The sequence below is a fragment of the Schistocerca gregaria genome, chromosome 8 (genome assembly GCF_023897955.1).
Source record: "Schistocerca gregaria isolate iqSchGreg1 chromosome 8, iqSchGreg1.2, whole genome shotgun sequence".
In the NCBI taxonomy this organism is placed as follows: domain Eukaryota; kingdom Metazoa; phylum Arthropoda; class Insecta; order Orthoptera; family Acrididae; genus Schistocerca; species Schistocerca gregaria.
The window spans coordinates 125,643,179-125,649,178 of NC_064927.1; positions in this window are offsets into that span (position 1 = coordinate 125,643,179).

A 6,000-nucleotide genomic window follows, 5' to 3' on the forward strand; every position below is an offset into this window, starting at 1 on the left:
GTAAAAAAAGGCAAGTAAACAAACGCGAAAATGAAAACCGCTACCAACCATTATTTATTTTTATTGTGACAATCATTGTTGTTTTCAATTATAATGGAATAAATAACAATAAAAGCAACAAAGGATTTATTTCGGCAATTATGCATTTATATAAAAAAGGGAATGTAAAACTGCGGCGTTTTAGTCACAAAGATGTAAATTGTACAGATGCACATTCGAAATGAAGATAGATTTAACACATCTAAGAAAGAATTATGCCGAAGTTCTGTTCGCTGATCATAAAGGGGAGGGGGTACTGAGGGAAATGGGCTGTCTCTGTCTACAGAATGTTCCATGCCCATTCATTGTCCATTTCTATGCAAGCAAGAAATTCTAGAACGTACATCTGTCTTACAGGCAGATTAACATGAAGCAAATCCTTAATGGGGGATCGAGCGAGGTGGCGCCATGGTTAGACACTGGACTCGCATTCGGAAGGACGACGGTTCAATCCCGCGTCCGGCCATCCTGATTTAGGTTTTCCGTGATTCCCCTAAATCACTCTAGGCAAATGCCGGGATGGTTCCTCTGAAAGGGCGCGGCCGACTTCCTTCCCTAATCCGATGACCACGCTGTCTGGTCTCCTACCCCAAACCAACCTTAATGGGGCCAATATTATATGGATAGCAATGCAGGATGTTTCATAGAATTTTATACGCCGTGCCTGCGTGTCTACAGGTCGAGCGGTTCCCAGTACGGCACAGTTCATGTGAGCACACCAACACTCGAGCACTCCTAAGAAGCTGCGGCCACTTCTGCAAAAAAGTTCTCAATGAGCTTGGTTATCTGCTTTGGACAGCCTTAACAGATATCTTAATAGTCTAAGAGCTTTTAGTATCGTACTCGATAGTGGCAAAAAACCGAAGTCTGGTGGTTAGAAGATAAATACAGTAATACACTATCAAATGACAGTGTATTCTTTCAAAACGAAGAAGAATCTTCTACTGATGTTGGATCGACTATTTTCCTCACTATGCCACATTTCGCTCCAAAAGCAGCTGTCTTTTCGAATTTCGTAATCATTTTCTCTAGATTCTTGGTAGACATCTAACAACACCGTTTTTCTTACACTTGAGCGTCTGGAATTTCTGCAGAGCTACTGTCGTACATCCACAGTGCACGTTCCTGCACTGAGACAATCGTGCCGAAAACTGAGGAACATGTACCACACGTCTTTTACTTTGCATATTCTGCCTCTTACTCTGCCCTCTGGTACAATTTTCGTTAAACTTTTTAGTGTTTCCATAATGTTTCCCATTTTTTCCGCAATATTTCGTTCAAATTTGAACTGGAACTTTAGTTACAGTCACCTTGATGGACACACCGACGCTTGGAGTATGAATGTGCTCACACTACTACCCAACCATGCAATTGACGAGAAAGTTGTGGCTGACACCGCTGCTATATCAGTCCTGACCGAGGGATCTCTGCCTGTGGTAACAACGGTAAACAGATTCCAACACGTTGGTGGATATATCAAAGACTAGTAAAAATATACACATAGATTACGAGGAACTCAACCCATGCATTCACTGGAGAATACCGATACAGTGTAGAACATCTCGAGCGGCTATGGGCCACCACCGAATCCATGGCCATGAATGAGACACCTCCACATCTCCGATCAACATTAAATCATACCTTCTACCGAGGCATCGTAGAGAAATTTTCACAATGTATGTGTAATCATTTCTGATCTGGTAGCTGGCACAAAAGACCCTCAATCACTCAGGAAGGGGACATCTCGCCACAGCAAACCTGTCATAACTCATGGACACCTCCAGGCTCATCAGAAGACTTCTTAGCGGACAGACGTTCCTAAAAGTGTAAGTGGCTAAGCACATCCCTCCCCTCTACTTTTCTGTCTAGACCAATCAGCAAAAAGATCCCCTCCTCCCTCCAACCATTACGTTTTTAAAGCTTTTTTAGCCAGGCAGCACTCCCAGGTGGAATAAAGACCCATAATTATAATTAAGATACCTAACCAAAATAAACCCTATTTTTTTATTTTTATTTTGCAGTGATGCAACTCATAAACACGGCCGTGCAAGAACACTGACTGTTTACAGGATTTGTCAGAACTCCCAGGCAGAATAAGAAGAGACATAACTTATGGAGTATTAATGTGTGGCGTCAGTGTAAGACTTGTAAATAGGACAGAAATAATCAGAAGTACACGTCCTCGCCACACGTAAGCGAGACAAAGCAATGGAAACAGTGCAGCAAAAATAAACTTTCCTACATAGAAAGTCAACAAATGACGGAGATTACGATATCTGGCTTGCTGTACAATTAAAAAAAAAAGTCAGCTTTCAGACTGAACACTGTCTGTCGATAAGCATATTCTCCAAGGACCAATTAATGTACCACCAACATGATTCAAGTTGCGAACTACACATGCACAGTGACTGCTGGAAGAAACTGACTGCGCATACCTAATAGCAGTAAAATCACTATTTCTTCACGGTTCCTACGCTCCCCAAAAGATTCCAGGCAGCTGGGTGGTGTAGTCAGAACATTACTCTTGGTGTAAATGAAACGTCTAGTCCAGGAGCTCGCAAACTCAGATACAGACAGCAACTAAGTGTAAAATGGCTTGTGCAAGTTGATAAAGGGAGGAATCGCCATAGCTGCACAGTTCACGAGCATCGTCTGTTGATAAACCGGTTCTCCAAAGACCAACTAACCTACAATCAATGGGGTTCAAATACACTCCTGGAAATGGAAAAAAGAACACATTGACACCGGTGTGTCAGACCCACCATACTTGCTCCGGACACTGCGAGAGGGCTGTACAAGCAATGATCACACGCACGGCACAGCGGACACACCAGGAACCGCGGTGTTGGCCGTCGAATGGCGCTAGCTGCACAGCATTTGTGCATCGCCGCCGTCAGTGTCAGCCAGTTTGCCGTGGCATACGGAGCTCCATCGCAGTCTTTAACACTGGTAGCATGCCGCGACAGCGTGGACGTGAACCGTATGTGCAGTTGACGGACTTTGAGCGAGGGTATATAGTGGGCATGCGGGAGGACGGGTGGACGTACCGCCGAATTGCTCAACACGTGGGGCGTGAGGTCTCCACAGTACATCGATGTTGTCGCCAGTGGTCGGCGGAAGGTGCACGTGCCCGTCGACCTGGGACCGGACCGCAGCAAAGCACGGATGCACGCCAAGACTGTAGGATCCTACGCAGTGACGTAGGGGACCGCACCGCCACTTCCCAGCAAATTAGGGACACTGTTGCTCCTGGGGTATCGGCGAGGATCATTCGCAACCGTCTCCATGAAGCTGGGCTACGGTCCCGCACACCGTTAGGCCGTCTTCCGCTCACGCCCCAACATCGTGCAGCCCGCCTCCAGTGGTGTCACGACAGGCGTGAATGGAGGGACGAATGGAGACGTGTCGTCTTCAGCGATGAGAGTCGCTTCTGCCTTGGTGCCAAAGATGGTCGTATGCGTGTTTGGCACCGTGCAGGTGAGCGCCACAATCAGGACTGCATACAACCGAGGCACACAGGGCCAACATCCAGCATCATGGTGTGGGGAGCGATCTCCTACACTGGCCGTACAGCTCTGGTGATCGTCGAGGGGACACTGAATAGTGCACGGTACATCCAAACCGTCATCGAACCCATCGTTCTACCATTCCTAGACCGGCAAGGGAACTTGCTGTTCCAACAGGACAATGCACATCCACATGTATCCCGTGCCACCCAACGTGCTCTAGAAGGTGTAAGTCAACTACCCTGGCCAGCAAGATCTTCGGATCTGTCCCCCATTGAGCATGTTTGGGACTGGATGAAGCATCGTCTCACGCGGTCTGCACGTCCAGCACGAACGCTGGTCCAACTGAGGCGCCAGGTGGAAATGGCATGGCAAGCCGTTCCACAGGACTACATCCAGCATCTCTACGATTGTCTCCATGGGAGAATAGCAGCCTGCATTGCTGCGAAAGGTGGATATACACTGTACTAGTGCCGACATTGTGCATGCTCTGTTGCCTGTGTCTATGTGCCTGTGGTTCTGTCAGTGTGATCATGTGATCTATCTGACCCCAAGAATGTGTCAATAAAGTTTCCCCTTCCTGGGACAATGAATTCACGGTGTTCTTATTTCTATTTCCAGGAGTGTATTTAGCACCACGCGAACAATGGCCGTTGGAGAAAGAGGCTGATGATATAATTGTAAATAATGGAAGTAGGGCGTGTATTTGTTACTAAACAGTGCATCATTTGTTAACGACCAGACTGTGTGGGTGAATCCAACACCTCACAGACACATAATAAAAATAACATGAGAAAGCTTTTATTCATACAGGTTCCTCTGGCGCTTCAACAGGCGACTCGATGGTATCCTTATCAAAACCGTCTGTCGATTACAGGTGCCATGGCTAGTGTGGGTGCTGCTCAGATATTGTTTCGTATTGGCCGCAGTGTGACTGTCTTAAGAGGCAACATTAGTCGGAGATTCCCTTCATTTATCTTTCACGTAGGGTGATTAATCGTGCTGTCGCTTGGAGCCAATGATATTGAACTTCCTTTGGGATTAGCAGGATGGGTGACTGATGTCTATGTTGGCTTGTACTCCAAATCTGACTCCTGCAGGAGTCACTGCCCGCAGCCATGACTCGGTAGTCGATAGAAACGCACTTCATTTCGGCACAAATATGGCGGTGCTTGTACTGTTATGAAGAATATGCACCCTTTTTTCCAGTAGTCGTTGTTCGTGTGTTGCTCGCAATTTGATTCCCATTAGTGGTAGGTTAGTTGGTCTTTGGAGAATCTGTTTTTCGATTGAAGATGTCCCTGAACTGTGGAGCTGTGGTGATTCTTTCCTTAATCAGGCTGCGTAGGCCGTTCCACACTCAATTACCGTCCGCATTCTGCGGACTAAAGGAATAGACGTTCCATTTACGCCAAGAGTAATGTTCTGACCACACCTCTCACCCGCCTGGAGCCTTTTGTGGATTGTAGGAATCGGAAAGAAATAGTGGCGATTCTATTATCAGGTATGCACAGCCTGTGTCCTGCAGCAGTCATTGTGCATTTGTAGCTGGCAATTTGAATCATTTTGGTGGTAGATTAGTTGGTCTTTGGAGAACAGTGTTCAGTTTTAAAGGTTTATTTTTGCTGCTCTGTGTCCATTGCTAAGTCTCGTTCGTGTGTGGCGAGGAAGTATATACTTTGGATTGCTTCTGCATCTATTTACGAGTCTTATAGTGACGTCACACATTAATATTCCATTAGTTATGTATATCCTTATTCTGCCTGGAAGTCTTGCCAGATCTTGTACATAGTGTTCTTGCACGACTATGTTTAAAAGCCTTATAGCGTTGCTCCAAACTAGTAATACTGCAGGATTTATTTTGGTTGGATATCTTAATTATAATTATGTGTCTTTATTCCACCTGGGAGTGTTGCCTGGCTAAAAATGGGGTCGCCCAGCACGAAGCTAGCTATAAAAGCGAAATTATTGGAGGAGGTGGGGATCTTTTTGCTGATTGGTCTACAGAGAAAAGTGGAACTTAAACTGTTAGCAACGTTTGTCCGCAAAGGAGTCCATAGGTTTCCTCTGATTAATGTGTAGGTGTCTGTGAGTTATGACAGGTCTGCTGCAGCGAGATGTCCCCTCCCTGAATGACTGAGTGTCTTTTGTGCCAGGTACCAGATCATAAGTTATTATACATACATTGTGCAAATTTCTCATGCCTTGGAAGATGCACTGGCTTAGTGCAGGACGGAGGTGTGGTGATCTGTCATTCATGGCCATGAAACTGGTAGTGGCTGCTGTAGATCAGGAAGCTCCTCATCAAACCGGCATTCTCAAGCGAATGCAGGGGGTGAGTTGCTCGTAATCTATGTCTGTATTTGTACAGTCTTTGATACTATCACCAACATGTTGTGATCTGAGGGTCTGAGGCTCTCAATTCGACGCGTGGTCCTTCAGTTAGTGACTGGAC